Source organism: Malaclemys terrapin, chromosome 6 (assembly GCF_027887155.1).
Source record: "Malaclemys terrapin pileata isolate rMalTer1 chromosome 6, rMalTer1.hap1, whole genome shotgun sequence".
NCBI classification, from domain to species: Eukaryota; Metazoa; Chordata; order Testudines; family Emydidae; genus Malaclemys; species Malaclemys terrapin.
This window is the reverse complement of record NC_071510.1, coordinates 30487146-30505678: the sequence shown is the minus strand read 5'-3', so window position 1 is coordinate 30505678 and position 18533 is coordinate 30487146. Positions and strand designations below refer to the sequence as shown.

General features: G+C 41.8%; 1 protein-coding gene across 2 annotated transcripts in view; it reads right to left on the bottom strand.

The window, feature by feature from the left end:
- Positions 1–18533, bottom strand: part of ADAMTSL1 (ADAMTS like 1) — a 697981-nt gene that overhangs the window by 315792 nt on the left and 363656 nt on the right. The window lies entirely within an intron of this gene.

The window sequence follows — 18533 nt, the reverse complement described above, 5'->3', positions numbered from 1 at the left end:
CTTTGTCAACCAACATGGTTAAAGAGCAATGCAGGGATAGAGCTTTACATGCCCAGAAATGTTTGGTTAGAAGTGTGATTGTTTTTATATAAAATGCATGAACAATGTCCCATTCTGTCTAAGATTCATTAGCAGCTGTGCAAGATATAAGAAAATGTTTTTTTAAAAGGTGTGCATGTGTAAGTAGCTGCACTCATATTACCCACCCTGCAAACCTGTGTACTTCATAGTGAGTTTTCGTTGATAAATTGATATTAAAATATTAACTTCATGCTTCTGGCTAATGTCATTCTTCTACATAAAAATGTGTATCCCAAGAGCCCTATATTGTAAATATTCTTTTCAAACCTTAAGACATACTTTCCCTGCTTTATTTGTGCTGTTTAAAGATTCAAAACTTAGACCCAATACTGCAAGATTCTGAGCATGCTCAAATCTCATAGACTTCCATGAGTCTAAGACCATCAGCATCTTGCAGCATTAGACTTTATGCAAGCAAACTGGTTTCTGACACCATCTCTGAAATGACAGAAAAGCTCCACCTTCCATAAGGGAGTGTAATCTGATTGATTTTACTGTGGTGAAGGTATGCCCATAGGATACTCATAAATTTGCTAATAGCTCATATGTATAGTAACTTTGGTTTCTTTAATTCCTGGGGGTAAGGGTGGGGGAGGTTGTACTTTACATTTGTTGACCATTGCTGTACAGTTTTCCTTGAGTGCCAGATACTAGTACATTTTACTTATGCAATATTTGGAATGTAACATAGCACCGTTTATAAACATTAATAAACATTTATTTAACAAGTTAGACCTAAGTGCTCATTAAAAAAGAAATGTAATTTCTATACCATTTATGTCTACTCATAACTACTTCAGCAAAGATTCTTTAACAATCTGTTCTTTCGATTTTCTCAAATTAAATCTATATTCAAAGGAGGAAATCTCATCCTTGTTACAGCATGTCAGTCAGGAACCCTTAGGTGTTTTCTGTTGCCAGTGATCAGTTGTCCTTAAAAAGCTACAAATCACTGACCACTATTTTCTGGGGTTGCTCAAAAATCATTTTGCATTTACATCTCATGACCCCTCATTAAAACACAATTTTCTAGAGACCTGTAAACCCTCCTCCACCTCTCCAAAGAGTGTTTACAAAATATACAGAAAATGGATTCTAGAAAAAGAAAACTCATGGAAACTAGACACATGAGAAACTTGACAGCTTCAGCATTTTAGTTCTAGTTATATCCCGTCTCCATCTGTACGTGTTCTATTTTGATTTTAAGCTCTTTGGAAGAGGGGTTGTGGGCCAGAACCCAGCTGATGTAAATCAGCACAGTTTACCAATTTATGCCAGCTAAAGATTTGGCCTCATATCATCTTATTGTCTGAAAAGTACCAACCACATTTTTGGCACAACATAGCTGTATCAAAATAATAACGTAACAAATGCGTTTTTGAACAAAACAAAGAATGAGGCTGAATGCTCCATACTGTGCTCTGAAGGCAAAATTTGGCTCTGAAGCAGCTAAAATATAAGTTGTCCACTTATTCAGCTCCACTGGAGCAAAGCAGATTTAGGCAGAACCTTACAAAGTCACGTGTGGTCAGATGTATATTAAACCTATGCAAATTCACATAGACTTAATGTGAGCTCTTTTGAAAACAGGTTCACAAGACACTATTTCTTATTTTCCATGACATAATGCATTTGGATGAAATAATACTGAACCCGGTAATGGCTCAGAATGAGAATCAGAGAGAAATGACTGACAAAACTGTTTTGGGAATTGCTTGAGCTATTTACAAAATCTGAAAGCCAAACCTCCCAGCACACACAGATCTAGTTAAATCTGTATTTTCCAATAATAGCCATCAGTCTACTCTTTGTACCTAAGACTAGCATACAGAAGAACCAAGGAACTGTAAATGTAACATTACAACACTAAAATTTGCCTGTATGTTTATTTCCCCCCATCACAGTGTTTATAACTTGAATATAATGGGAAGCTTTCTTTTGGCAAAAAAAAAAAAAAAGGCTGATTAAGTGTTCCATTTAATAGTGTAATGCAAAGAATGCTTTCTTCTGTCAAACCCACTATTACTTTACTGACCAAATGGAGAGCTATCAGCGTTTTTGTTTGTACTTGTTCAACTTGTATACAAAATAATCAAATTGAATAATTCAATTATACGTACACCAAGGTAAATCTTTCTGTGGCTAATACACTAAATGCCAAATAGATTGGACCTATTTTCTTCTTCTAGCCCTACCACCACCTACTCTCCAGACGCATCTGACACAGCTTAAATCTGATTCCCTTTGGAACTCATCAATGCCACTTTTCTTAATAATGCTAGAGGAGGTAACTTGAGGAATGTGGGGCAATTCACTCCCCCATTTTCTCCCCCACAGCACACACAGAGCCTAAGCATGCTGCTGCCTTTCTAGATCTACCTACCCTTGCTGGCCAAAGCAGCCAGGCTCACAATCACCTGGACCTAGGTGATTTGCCAAGGTCACATAGGTAGCCTATGGCAGGGCTGGGAAGTGAATCCATATCCCCTAACTCCCAGCCTAGCACCCCAACCACTGAGCCACCCACCCTCTCTAATCCTTTTAAAGGTTTTCATCCACATTTACTGCCCTTCCCCTATTCTCTGTTCCCATCCCATTCCATTTTCCCCATCACTCCCATTAAGACTGTTTTCTCCCTTGTGCAATCTGTTCCCACATTATCCAAGCAACCAACAGGTACATGGCCCTCCTGATTAGCATACCTTCTTCTTAAATACCTCAGCACAATTTCCATGTTCCCTCTACGTTGTTGGCCATGTGCTCTGGAACTAATGTTTTCCTTTGATTGGTATCAGCCACATGAAATCAAAATGGGGATGGAGGAAAATTGGGGGCCATTGTGATTCATTTTGATTTACTGCTTTTCTCTCCCCCTTTCCTTCATTTTCTCCCATCTTGTGTGTCTGCTTTCTCAGTCTTCTCACTCTCATTTGTGGCTCAATTTTCTCTCCCTTTACTGTCTTTTATCTTGTTTTCCTCCCAGCTCTGCTATCATTGCCTCCACTTCTCACGATCTGCTGATCCTTGATTGCTTCCCTCTCTACCCACCATCCCCCATTCTCCCGCATCTTGCTTGTAATCAGAACAACATGTTAGAGTTTCTGAGCCAATAACATCCCAGAAATTGGAATCTTCACATAAAACCAGCAAGTTAAAGTTGATGAGGCAGTAATCACACAAAGACGGACTGCACCGTGACATCACACCACCCTACAGCTGTTGGTCCAGTAACACTCATGGAGGCCTGTGCCTTGACATCAGACCAGCTCTTAAGAAGCGCAAAGGCATTTCCCTCTCAGAGGCCCATCCCTTGACATCAAACCAGCAGGCAGGTGGTACTGATAAGCTAAGGAGCTAAAGAGACCTTGACATAAGCTCTGCAACCTAGAGTTGTTTAGCCAAAACCTCAAAGAAAAGCCTTTACCTTGATATCAAACCAGCAAGTTAGAGGCACTGACCCAGAAACGTTATTGAGGCTTGTATGTTGATCTCAGAGAAAGAAGATAAAGATTCTGAGTCAGGAACTTCAAAAGAGGTTTCTGTCTTAACATTGTCACAGCAAGGTAGTTGTATTTACTAAGTAATCTCACAAAGGCCCGTGCACTGGAATAAGCCCAGCAAGCTAGAATCGCTAAACCTGTGAGCTCAGAGAGGCCTGTCACTTGTCCAACTAGAGATACTCAGTAAGAGCAGCTTGTGAGGGAGCCTGTGGGAGCACTGTTCCATCTCTACACCCTCCCTGAGACTTGGGGCAGCTTAGGTCCCTCAGAACTCTCCTGCCTCTTCCTTTACTGGCTGGTGAAACAAGGACTCACTAGGCAGAAGAACCTTAAGTGGGAACAGCAGGAGGAGCTGGTGCCTAGCTGGGGAGTTTATGGATCTCCAGAGCTTTCCACTAGAAAGCTGGAGGAGCACCGACACCTAATGGGAGAAGAACTGTCCAAACTGGGAGTCCAACTCCGTTCTTTTAGAGGAAGATTTCCCACTTTCCTCCAGCTCTCCCTACTCCACGCGTCCCTCCCTTGTTTGAGTGGAAATACTCAACTAAGGATTTTATTGCAGAAAACACTGATCATGTAGCTAATGAAAGGCACAAAGATTCTGGCAAGTGATCTGCTGTTTTGTCTTGAGAAATTGGTCTGAAGACAGTAGCACTTGCAATGCCAGTTGCCCCTGGCCCACAGATTACCATTTAACTATCTGAACTTTGTGAATAGTCTTTCTAGCACAGCAAAGAAAAATGATGCCTAAGAACAAAACAATACACTTACTGTGTTGTTAATACATTCCAAAGTCTCATGCCAAAACTTAGAGGAGGAATGAACTGCAGTAACACGGATGCAGATGTACTGAAATAAGGGAACTCCATGCAGGTGTAAAGATCTGTCCATATGAACCAGAACGCAAGAGCCTTGCTTTGAACACTATGACGGGTTGCTAGTTTCTGATGATAAATGCATTTATATCTCATGAGCCAATATGGATTTCTTTATTTTACCACCACAGAAAGGCAGGTAGGGTAGGAGTGGAGGAACAACTGAAACATTAAGGTCAAAAGGTAACTGCAGTGACAGACAGTCCCATATCACTAAAACAAAATCCTGCCACTGTATTCTTAGAATAGTTTTCTTGTGCCATGTGTTGCTGGTTAGCAGCTCTAAATGTGGCAAGCATCAGAGAAAGTGAAATGTCAGCCAAGTTCTGCTTAGCAGTGAAGTACAAACAAGAGCCAAAACGACATTCTTAGATACTAGGGACTTTGTTTTTTAAAGTAATTAATAAAATGCTGCTTGCTGCAAGAATCACAGGTTGCGATAAAAAAAATAAGCTGGATTGATATCCCTAGATTTAGTTTAATTACTATTGTTTGTTATTAATTCATCTGTGTGTGCAAAGTGCCTTGAGATCTTTCAATAAAAGAAGCTATTATATGTGCAGAGAGCTATTATGTATGTATTTCTTTTGTCACAATAAGATTGGGCAAAGTGAATACAACTAATCTTACAGCCCTTTCTCAGACATAACTGTCATAGTCACCAAGAGACTCATGTCAGTTGGATCAGGCTTAAAGATCACCTATTAATTTTGTGAAGCTAACTAAGGGCCTGGCCCTGGTCCCATTGACGTGAATGAAATAATCCCCATTGACTTTGATAGCAGAAGGCTCAGGCCTTCTGTGTGAATGAAAGGCCAAATTTCCAAAGTGAGTTTAAATGGCCTCTCAAACTGTGTCTGCTATTTCTCTGGGTAACATTTTTGTGTATTCAAAAACTTACAGATGGAAAATGCACCACCAGAAAGTTGGACAGTGAAAAGTTCGGGACTACTTTTGAAAGAAACTTGGCCTTAATAAATATGAGGTAGAATGATTAATTATTATTAAAGCAACACACAGAGTGAACACAGAAATACATTGCACTTTACAAATATAGGCCCTGATCCTTATGCATTTGAGTAACTTTAAGCACCAGGGGCCTCAATCCAGCAAAGCACTTAAGCATGTGCTTAATTTTAAGTACCTAAATAGTCCCACTCAATTCAATGGGACTTCTCCCAGGGGTAAAGATACTCACAAGTTTGAACTCAGCAAAATTAGGATCACTGTGCAAGTCATGACCCCTCACCCAAACTGCTTGAAGTCTTTATATTTCTTTTACAACCTTATGCTGACAGTCATTTGTTGTTTCCATTTAAATTGAGTTTTCTCTATTCCTCCGGCTCTTAATGCTGTTCAAGAGGACAGTATAGAGTATTTGGATTCAAAACACTCTTTTCTAAATCATCAAGCAAAATGGTTCCCATTGAACTGTTGCTTCCTAACAGCTGTAAAGTACTCTTTTGTTCAGCAGGATATATTGGCCAAAGAAAATTACTGGCCCTCTATTATTAAAGAAAATTCATTCTCTCGGATACCCGATCCTGTTCCCATTGAAATCAATGGCAAAATTCCCATTGACTTCAGTGGTGCAGACACTCTTGATGAACTCTAAAGTTATGCCCTTCTTATTTTCATGCTGATTCTGATATTTCTGATATGAGAGTAAATAATAATAATATTTATAACATTTATAAGCAGGCCTTCTCCTGCAAAGCAAACCCAAACAAACATACATATTCTGTGCACACAGCCAGAAAGATACTAAATGGTTATGTTTTATTAAAGGAAAAATGAAGTCTTTACATTACAACCAAGGGGGGGAGGGGAAATGGATAAGCTTCACATTTGGTCTGGATTTTGGATTCAGACCCCCCCAAAACAAGTGGCTGTATTTAAAATTCCAAATTGATACTAAGCCTGAAAAGAATGCATAGTGGAAAAAAACCCCAAAAAACTAAAAAAGGAAAAGAAAGGAGGGATGGGGTGGGTATATTCAATGCAGTGGTTAGCAATGGATTTGGCAAACAGAAGTATTAATATCACTAAGATACAGGGTGATTATTTTCTCTGTTCACTCTTAAAACAGTCAGACGTTTAATCACTGGCCCTTCTTTATATCTGCAACAACCTAGAACACATTCCCAAAACCACTGCTGCTTTAAAAGCAGTGCTGATCAACTCCTGAATCTCCCAACATCTTGGCAGCAAACTGGGTTGCTGAATGATGGAATTTTTCAATGCTTCTCCACCACTCTGCCCACTCCCGCAGTGAAGAACCAGCTCCCTAACACGTACTAACTCCTGCCAACAGAGATGAGAACTGGAAGCTCACTGTGCTAACAACGTGGAGTATCAGCTTCTCATATAGAAAACTGTCCTGGGATGTAAAGTAAAGCTGCCACAGACAGGGGAAAAACCAAACACACCATTTAAGGTAAAGGAGTAAGTTCAGCCCCACTTTATTAAACAAATACAACTAACTCCTGAATGTGGGCAATCTAGAACTGCAGGGCCATTACAAGGAGTCACACCTTGCAAAGTCACCACTGGCCTGTCACAATGCTTACAGGAGGTTAGCACCTGAAATAACAGCTGGTTCAAACAGCCCAGCCAACTTCAAAGAGATACTGGTTGGAAAGGGGGCTTCAAAGAACAAGCCAGAACACTGTCCTCCACTGCCATGAAAGATAGCTGGCCCATTCATCGGATTGAAACGAAGACTTGAGGACCTGTATAAGTCATTTCTAAACCTACGTGATCAGGTAGAGTTTGTGGTGAAAATAAATTTTTCCCTACAGCTTGTTAGGAAACCTCACTCCTTACTCCCTGCTCTCAGCTATCCATTAACTCATCATCTCAGCATTCTGCCTGGACATCAACTGAGCAGGCCAGTAACCCAAGACATCTGTGTCTTGACATCAGCCAACCATGGTAAAGATAGCAGACCAGCAAATAGACATTCTGAACCAGTAGACTCTGAAGCCTGTGCCTTGACAGTACAACAGCAAGACAGAGAGAGGTACTTAGCCAGCATCCTCACCAAGGCCTGTGCCTTGACATCAACCAGAGAAATGAAGTGAGGTCTCTGAGGTCTGAGCCATGGCATCCGGCCTACAAGCTTAAGCTGTTGCAACAGAGAGTTTAAATGCTGCTTTCTAGTTCTCCCTCCTCTGCAGGGAAAAAAGTGAGATCCTGCCACCTGATTCCCGAGCTACAACCCAGAAACAGAGTGGTCCTATTTGTTCTTTCTGCCCTCTTAGCATTCTAGTAGGGTGTATGAATGGGAGCACGAGAATTGATCCCCAAGAATTGCGCATGCTGTGTGAACACATGCATGAACACACATAGAATACTAGAATATCAGAGTTGGAAGGGACCTCAGGAGGTCTTCTAGTCCAACCCTCTGCTCAAAGCAGGACCAATCCCCAAATAAATCATCCCAGCCAGGGCTTTGTCAAGCCTGCCCTTAAAAACCTCGAAGGAAGGAGATCCCACCACCTCCCTAGGTAACCCATTCCAGTGCTTCACCACCCTCCTAGTGAAAAAGTTTTTTCTAATATCCAATCTAGACCTCCCCCAGTGCAATTTAGGACCATTACTCCCACATCTTTGTCTGTCTACGTGCTTGCTTGAGGACATGGACTGTTTAGTTACAGCTTGTGCCCACTTTCTTCTCCCAGCCTATCCCATCTGCCAAAACAGGGACATTGTGAAATTGTTTACAGCACATAGGACTTATGCAAATAATGTATTTGAAAACAGATAGAAAGTAAATTTGATGTGCAAAATATAGTGATAGCGTAAAAAGTTATCAAAGGGTCAAAATTCTCACTTAACTGCTGATTCCCATTGGCTATAAAGTCATGAGGACCAGTCAGTCCTTAATCCTGGAAATCTCCCATTAGTGTCAGTGGTAGTTTTTCTTAAGGATAGGAGAACTGGCCCCATGGAGTGCATCGGATCGGCCTTTAAACTGATGTTAAATGGATAACTTTGAAGGTTCCAACATCCTCCAAGACCCTATACAGCATTTCTCATTGGCTGCACGGACACATCGCTTGGGGAAATCAGAGTCAGTGATTCCTTCCCTCATCATCAGTGATTTGATTCTGTATTCTCAGGTTTATCTTTCCTTCATCTCCCAGGAGCAAATGATATCAAGGCTATGGAACAAAAACTTGTCTCTCAACACTAAGAGCTAGACTAACCCAAAAGGCAGCAGTGGAATGTGAATCATGGCAAGGACAGGGGGCTCTCGGTGGTTTGGAAGGGCGGGGGAGAAGAGGGAATTTAATAGATGGAAGAGAATGTTTAATTGAATAGCATGAAAGTGCTCTCTAACCATAGTGACAGATTAAGTATAGGTCCACAATCCTGCACACAGCACTGTGATCCATATCTATTCATTGCAATCTCCTGTACAGTACAGTAGTGGCCAGTGGACTCCCTGTGATTCTGCACATAGGAGATAGCTTATGCTTCTAACTGGCATAACCTCTCATTGTACTTCTAGCTTGGCGAACACACTGGGCAGTACAGTCTCACCTGATTGCCTCGCCAGAGTCATCTCAGTCCTGCTTGAATACAGAGAAGAATGTTTTCAGGCCCCCATTAGGAATGCAGTGTGTACAAAACTTAAGTAACAAATGCTAAAACGTTAACATACTGTGAGCTCAATTATGGTTGCTCCCAGGATCCTATCCCTCACATCAGTGTACTAATGCAGAAACCAGTCAGCATTCATGTGACTGTTAACGTATCTGATACTACTGCTCAGGCACCAAGCTGGAAAATGTGGCCAGTCCTCATATGGCATTGGGCAGGTGCTGAAACACTGCAGGAGGCACTGCCTCCAAGACCTCCCAAAGCCATTTTAACAATATCTGACCTGCACTTGCAGAAAGATTTGGGGAGACTACTGCTGCTCTGTTCCCCTTTCCTCCCAGTGCACTTCTGACAAGATTACAAAATACTGACTGTTCTCAGTGCCAGAAATCAGCATGGTACTTGCTATAACTGAGCCAAGCTCCAAGGCCCATTTTATACACATTAGTCCTGTGGCACCAAGAAAGAGATTGCTTTCCTGAAGTCAGGTCCGCATTTAGTTAGATGCTATACAAAACATAAGATGACACAGTTCCTATCCTAAGGAGTTTACTTTTCCTGTGTACTGCAGATTAAACTACTGCAGAGACAGTGTCAGAAGCCATTTGCACCCATACAGCTCAGCTAGGGCCCTTAGCTGGTAAATAGCTTTTAATTTCTTACTCTTCCTAACGGCTTGTGATTATTGCTTGCTTATAGCCAACTTCATGCGTTACCACAGCACTGATTATTATGTACAGTCTCAGCGTTGGACTTGGAATTCAGTGAGAAAATTGCATTCTGTCCATGTACAATACAGCTGCAGGCTGCCAAAGTTTATGAAAACGAACATTCGTTTGCCTGCTACAAGCATCCCTTTCTCAAACATAGATATTACATTGAGAACATTATTGGTCCCTTTATAAGAAACCGACACCTTAAGACAAAGAACTTCCTAAGCTACTAGGTATAAAGCCAAAAATGTTTAAAGATAATTTGCTCCTTTTCTAATGCTATAAAGTGGTTGGTCCTCACCAGAGATGATGTATTTAGATCTGGATCCAAACTTCCCCAAATATCCTCCAAACTTTGGATCTGATAATCTGACCCAGGTTTATCCATGTCTAGTAGGCAAGACACAGGAGAGCATTTTTATCTAAAAAGAGAGTCCTTTAGATACCTAAAAACAGAGATGACTATATGGGAGGAGGGATGGTCTTACAATTAAAGCCTATTATTAGGACACAGGAAAACTGGGTGAAATTCTGGTCTCCATGTAGTTTTGCCACTGACTTCAACATAGCAAGATTTCATCCAGGGGTCTATTCTGAGCTCTGCCTCAGACTTCCAGGGTAACCTTAGGCACACCAGTTTCCCCATCGGCAAAATGGAGTTTAAAACATTTAATCCATTAATATTAGAGCCGGTTGAATAATGCTAAAGACTTATGAAATTGTGAAATAATTTTTGTTTCACAGGCTCTGAAAAAGGATTTTTTTTCAAATTTTGTTTTAGTGTCCACATTTTAAAAAAAATGTTGAAAAATGGGAAAGGGTATACAGAAGAGCCACAAAAATTATTCAAGGGCTGGAAAATATGCCTTACACAGTGAGATTTCAGGAGCTCAATCGTTTAATTTATCTAAAAGAAGACAAAGAAATGAGTTGATTAAGGTGTAAGTACCTTCACTGGGAGGAAATACTAGTCAGTAAAGGACACAAATCTAGTGGGAAAAGGCATAAGAAGAACTGATGACTTTAAGTTAAAGTCATTCAAATTCAAATGAGAAATAAACACATTTCTCCCCCTCCTCCATACATTTGTGGCTTTCTTTTGGGTGAAACGTAGGAATTGGATAACGTTTCTGATTCCATATTTGCTAGTGTGACACACATGGCTGCCCTATCTATACAGATGGAGATAGTGTTTTTCATTCACATTACCAGCTTGTAGTGTGAGCACAAGAGCCAGATTGTTTGGGGTTTTTTAGGAGGAAGAATGGCACAAGATAAATCTTTTTTATTTCTTTGAGCACGGGATGGATTGGGGCTGGAAGGCAAAACTTGCCCTGGGCATGTCAGAAAACATTACTGCTGAACCTGGTTAGGTCTAATACTATAACAAGGAGTTTGCTGATGAAATTTGCTGATGATACAAAGTTGGGAGGCATTATCGATACAGGGGAGGATTGGAATATTATACAGGAAGATCTGGATGACCTTGAAGCCTAGAACGACAGAAATGGGATGCAATTCAACAGTACCAAATCCCAGATCATGCATTTAAGATCTTCTCATAAGAATTTCTGCTGCATGTGGGAGCTCATCTATTGGAAGCAACAGAGGCGGAGAGAGGCCTGGGCATGTGTGTTGATCACAGGATGACTGAGCTACCAATGTGATGCAGCTGTGAAAAAGGCAAATACAATCCTAGGAGGTATTAGGCAAGGCATTTCCAATAGACATAGAGAAGTATTAATGCCATTGTACAAGGCATTGGGGTAAGACCTCCCTTCGAATACTGTGTACAATTCTGGTCATCCATGTTCAAAGATTAATTTAAACTGGAACAGGTGCAGAAAGAGCTGTTATGATGATCAGGGGAATGATATTGTGAGAGTTTGGCTTGTTCAGTACAGCAAAAAGGTGGTTGAGGGCAGATATGATTACTCTCTATACATACACTAGCGAGGGTGAAGAATTTAAGCTCTAGCACAATGTTGACACAAGAACAAATGGATATAAACTGTCCATGCACAAATTAATGCTTGAAATTAGAAGAAGGTTTCTAATTATTGGAGGGGTGAGGTTCTGGAGCAGCTTTCCAGGAGAAGTCATGGGGGCAAACAACTGAATTTGTTATGAGAGGGCTGGACAAATTTATGAGTCTGACTCTATTATGGTGTTGTTTTTGATGGTAGAAGGCAGGGCTCAGCTACCCTGGAGCTCTCTTCTGGATTATGTCTTGTGATCCTAGAGCTCATGGTTCAGGGTTCCAGCTGGACCATCAGCAGGGGGTCAGGAAGGGATATTTTCCCCCAGTGTATTCTGGGAGCTTTTTTGTTTGGTTGTATATCTCCTTCCTCCTAAGCATCAGGGAGGGCCACAGCTGGAGATGGGACATTAGACAGGGAGGACCAGAGCTCTGAGGTTGCACTGAGTGCTTGACTGGCTGGTTCTTGCTCATATGCTCAGGGTTTCACTGATCACCATATGTGGAATCAGGAAGGAATTTTCTCCCAAGGTCAGATTGACAGTGACTGGTGTGGGGAGGTTTCACCTTCCTCTGCAGTATGTGGGGTTTTGTCACTTGCCAGGATTATCTGGGTGTATCTCATTTACCTCCCATTTACCTGCCAGTGTGGGGGCCTCAAGCACCTAGGCCCCTCCTATTCTCTGCCTGTGAAACATAATAGTTGAATCTCCCAGGGATTGGCATACTTTGGTCTCATTTCCATTGCTGGGTTAAGTTTGTGGGTGCTGGGTGGTGTTGGTGATCTGTGATATATAAAAGTCAGACTAGATTATGTAGCAGTCACTTGTGACCTTAAACCATATGACTGTGAGGTATAGTTAAGAGTTTTAGAGAAATTCAAATGGACTTATATATTCTACAAGTCATTACACAAATGATTGCTACATGCTTTAAGGGGCAGGACCAACACAATGGCCCCTGTGTCCCTTGATCAGACGGAGTGCGAGGGAGAGCACAGAGTCAGTATAGCCAAGCCAAAAACAAGAAAATGTGCTTCAACCTCAGTTCCCTGTTACACTTAAGATGTTCTCATCCAATCTCCTGCAAATTACCACTATACCCAGGTCACTGTGGACAGCAGTGAGTTCTTCCCACCTGCTTTCCAAAATAGCAGTTAGATTGTATCTAAAAAACTAACTCCCTTTAGCCATGTATGGAGTAATTTTGGCTTTGGATATAGGGTGTGTTATGCCACACTTTCCTGAAAAATAAAACTAACTTAAAAAAAAAAAAAAAAAGGCAGCAACAGTGAATACATTTTACAAGCTTTGTCCCAGTCTGCACTCATGTATCCAAGCCATACATATTTATCTGAAATTCAAGCAGACTTTATAACTGTTTTTTTTTAAATCATCACTACAAAGTTATTATTGAAACAAAGCAAATCTGGCTCAAGAAACCTCTCTCAAAAACCAAGAGATGGTCACTCCACCCACTTCTACTGTCCAGATATGTGGTAAGCAATGGAAACTTATCTGAGATAAATGAATACTAGATTCATGTCAATATTCAGGGTGACGTAGTAAAGAACAGATTTCAGAACGTCAATCTCATCATGCTTAAAATAATTGCCTGTTTTTTTCCATTGCTATTTATTGTTTTGTACCCAACAATAGCTGGAATTTCCAAAGGAGCTGTATAAGGCCATACATCAAGAATGCAGTACATTTTAACAAACATGTATTTAGAAGCAAATAAAAATTCCAAGCAAACCTAACAGTAACAACTAAAATAATATCAGATTCCATTACAAAAAATCCTCTAGTGGCTATAGCTTGTATTTAAGGTTTGGCAACATAAGCAGTTTGCAATGTGATATAAGTTTCAGATGCACTCCACCCTTGTTAAAATACCAACTTTAGGAGACAGGCATTTTGCGTGTTAGCATAATGTATTATTCTAATGATGGTATGTATGATAGCTCTACCGGAGCCTTATACCAAACAGCATGTTAAAACAGAGACAGCCTCATAATGAGGGGGACAGTGTTTGTGTATGATAGATTATACAAACCTTCATCTTGTAAATGGGATATATTTGAAAACCTAACAGAATCAAGCAAAGTATGATGGTAATGTATTGTTTAAAAATGCAAAATAATTTCCAGATTGTGGGGAAAGTTTTTCCTTTCATTTAGAAATCTACATATAGAAATCTTATTCATAAGATAAGGTTAACACACATTAACCAGTCAATTCTGCTATTTCTTAGCGAAGGTACCATAGTATTTTGTAATTTAAAAACAAACATCCATCGCATATTACAGCAGGTAATTTGTTGTTTGCAATATCTTATTTCATCCTGAAAAGATTTTTCCTCATCTACTTCTATTATTTGCAAATGGAGACATACTCTAGTACAAAAACCAAACTGTCTTGGGTTTTTTTTTTAAATGGAGTACTCTAAAAGCAGGACTGGCCTTCTGGCTTATTGATGCCTCATTTTCCAGCAGCCTGCCCTCTCCCATCCATCCCAACACATTCACCATATTTGACATAAGTATCTATATACGTAGACACACACAGGGGGAAACTGATTTTTTGAACCTCAAATATCAAAATCTGTGTTCAGAATCAGTGATTGACCAAAAGTATGTGTGAAGTCAGAACTTTTCCCCCACCTAGTTAGAAACAAAATTAATCACATGGACCCAGTCCTGAAAACTCAAGGACACAAGAAACTTCTAAAACTCCTGTGCAGGGAATACTATGTAGCCCAAAAGCAAGGCACTGATGATCTGATAAAATACCATGATGACCCTACATATACCAATGTAACCCAACACCTCCTGGATGTGGTGTTCTGTCCCATCTGTGGCACTGAGACCACTGAGAGAGAGATATATAATGAGTTTGCTCTACAGCCTTAGCTGCTAGCCCATGCGGTAGAGGCTCATCCTTTAAGCTCTAGAGGCCCCAGGTTCAATCCCGCCTGCCGATGACTGGGGTCTGTTGGTGTTACAAGTGGGGACTCGTCTGGGATTTCAACTGGGAAGACTCCGAAGCTCGGGACGTGCTTCCTCAACTAGGGGAAGTATGTAACCCACACCCTTCTGGGTGTGGTGTTCTGTCCCATCTAGTGGCACCAAGACCACTTAGAGCGAGAGAAAATGAGTCTGCTCTACAGCCTTAGCTAACAGCCAGTTGGCTTTTAGCTCATGCACTAAGCTCCAGAGGTCCCAGGTTCAATCCCGCCTGCCGACGACCGGGGTCTGCCAGTGTTACACCAACAATTGACATACTGGTTACAAAAAGCTTCCTGGGAGCACATCCTATTCACAGGCTCCTGATTCTCTGATTAACTCAGACAGCTAATGTGTGAAGACAGGAAGCCAGAAAGCTGGTGAAGGGAGCCTAGCTGTGAGCCAGACTGCTGCTATCTAAGGAATTCTAACAAAACTATAACGGTAGCCCAACAGATCCTTTTTTGCCATCAGCCAAATGCTGAACAAAGGCACTGTTCCACCTCATAGGCCCTCTAAGTAACCCTGAATTCTTTCAATCACAGGCCCAACCACTTCATGCTGTGGGGAGGAAACTGAGGTGGGGAAGAGCAAATCCATGGAGTCTTTTGGGACTGGAGATAAACATACTGGAAGAGAAAACAGCATGCATGCAAGGATTCCAATCCTCTGACACATAGGCCCAGTGTGGTATTAAAAATACTGAAAGAAGTCTGTGATGCTACTATGATGCAAACAAATTCATGATCCTCCTGGCTGGTGTGACAAAGTTCCTCCTCTATCTTGGTGGGTCCTGCACTTATTGGCGGATTTTCTTGCCTCAGAGATTCACCATGTGGGTTGGGGAACGGCCCAGAGGCCTTCCCCTCTGGAAGAACCCACAGTCCAGGTCAATTGGGAGGTTTGGGGGGAACCCAGGCCCACCCTCTACTCCGGGTTCCAGCCCAGGGCCCTGTGGACTGCAGCTGTCTATAGTGCCTCCTGTAACAGCTGCATGACAGCTACAACTCCCTGGGCTACTTCCCCATGGCCTCCTTCAAACACCTTCCTTATTTTCACCACAGGACCTTCCTCCTGGTGTCAGATAATGCTTGTGCTCCTCAGTCCTCCAGCAGCACACCCTCTCACTCTCAGCTCCTTGCGCCTCTTGCTCCCAGCTCCTCACACTCACACCACAAACTGAAGTGAGCTCCTTTTTAAAACCTAGGTGCCCAGATTAGCCTGCCTGCCTTAACTGGTTCTAGCAGGTACCTGATTACTCTAGTGCAGCCCCTGCTCTGGTCACTCAGGGAACAGAAAACTACTCCTCCAGTGACCAGTATATTTGCCCTCTACCAGACTCCTGTACCCCACTGGTCTGGGTCTGTCACACTGGTCAAAAGCAGTGAGGAATGCCTTGGTCTACTGCTGATAGAAATAACACCACCTCCTTCATGGAAGGCATGCGTAACTGCCGTGAAATACTGGCCTATTCTCAAAACACCATTCAACTCTTAGGACTTCCCTCGCTACTGTCTAGTCTCAAACCACTCATTCCTCAGCAAAATTATTGCAGAAGACTTGGAGTGAAGCAGCTCCAACAATACATGACTTTCAGGTATGTCCTAGTCCCCCCAAATCTGACTTCAGGCCAAGGTATGACACAGAAACAGCACATAAACTGACGGACATACCTCCTCATAGCACTGGAGAACTGTGAAACATCTATGCTGATATTACTTATTTGCCTTTGCCGCTGGTGATCACAAAGCGCAGCTGACCCACCTTCATGACCAAGTGGGAGATGACAGAATTGTATTAAAGTGACTATGCTCATTTCTTTCAAAGAGTTCCTATGATAGGTTATAGGCAGCTGCTGCTAACCTATAGAGATCTGACAGATAAGGCCCAACAATGCTCTTGTCACCACTCTTATTAAACATCTACATACAACCAGATAAAGGATATAATGAAGTGACATGGAGCAAAATTCCACCAATACACGAACAACTCTCTCATCTCTGTGTATCCTAGTCATCCACTACAGATAGGGGTCTCCCAGCTGTCTCAGTGCACACAGGAAACTTCAAGGTGAACTTTTGTAACTCTCTCTCTCGAGGTCTAGATAAGAAGTCTACAAAGAGGCTGCAGTTAGTGTATAATGTAGCAGTCTGTGCCCTGAGTGGAATGATCTGTGACAGGTGAAGTGAGAGAGAAGATAGCGCACCAGTGACAGAAGTCTTGTACTGAAACTGATCAGCTGCAGCAAAGTAATTTTTACCATGTCTATGCAAAAGGGAAATAAATGTTTCCTTGCTTCCACAGTAGTGTCTGCAAATTCTCAGTCAGTGTACTGGTTCAGAGTGGTGGGCACACTTTCATTTGACTTTTTTTTTCAGCTGGCTGATGCATTGTGAGGAAATGTCAAGTTATTTATTGATAAATTTGGATTCAGACCAGACTGTCTGTAGGAGGTACGGCAATATCTGGAGGAGTCATATGTTAAGTCTTCCCTGCTTGACATGTGGGGGGAGACAATCTGGATGTGTCAAGAGAACTTTGCGCCACACCTTGTGCTTTGGATCCGTGCCCTCCCTGGAGAAGCCTGTGGGAAAGTAGCAAGCCCATTGTTGGTGGAGCCTGTCTTCGCTTCCTTTAGAAGAGGGCACGGTGCCAATTGCTTTAAAGGAAGCATGTGTTTGACCTCTGCTCAAAAAGTCATCCCTTGATGATGACAGTCTATTTAATTCCGGACCAGCATCGAATTAGCTCTCTTTGTTAAGAATACAGAAAAGGTAATGGTGAGACAACTCTTGTAGTGTTCCAATCCCTCCAATCTCCTTCATCTTTATCACTTGGGTTCCAACCATCAGATAGCACAAAGACTACACTTGTAGTAATGACTGATCTTCTCTTGGCAATGGATAAAGATCAGTAATCTCCAGCCTCATATGATTAGATCTATCAGCTGCCTCTGATGCTGTGAATCATATAAAGTGTGGTTGACTCACCTTTGATCGTTGGTGGGCATGGACAGAGATGCCCTCAGGTGGGTACATGCTTATTTCATGCGAAAAACACAAGGGTTGGTTTTAGGTAATTGCTCTTTGTTCCTAGAGCTCCTGTATTCACCCCCTCTATGTAATATATAAATACGTGCAGGCTGACGTACCTACAGTTTGCTGATGAGATCCAGCTTAGCACAGCACAGTCTCTCATTGACTGGGCCAGATAGGGAATGGATGAAAACAAGTTGGCTGAGTTTCAATCCAGATAACGCTGTCATCATGGTGGTGTATTGGGGGAAAAAAACAGGAGGATTTAGCAGAGATTATACTATTCCCCTCCAACTCCCCTATCCATTCACCCATAATTTGTGACCAAAACTTGAAACGTGGGGGTCTAACTAGATTTCCAGCTGCCTGATGATCAAATTGCAGCATCAATCAAGACTGCCTTTTTTTTTTTTTTTTTTTTTTTTTAAATCAGCAGCCCAGCACTTTGTAACCTTGTCTCTCAAGATACTGATCTTGCTACTGAGATCCATTCCTTTGTAGGGTAGGCTCCTGCAATGCACTGTCTGGGAATAGATCCTACCATCCATTCGGAAGCTGAAAAGGTTGAAGAATGCAGTGGATCTCTTGCTGAATACTCTTTAGGGAGCAGATGGTGCCAGTATTTCAGGAATTCTTTTTTTAAAAACATGTACATTCTTAATTGGCCTGGTTCCTGCCTATCTTAGAAACTCTCTCTCGCCTCCCAGGCCTTATTATTGCTACTTATGAGCTGTGGTGG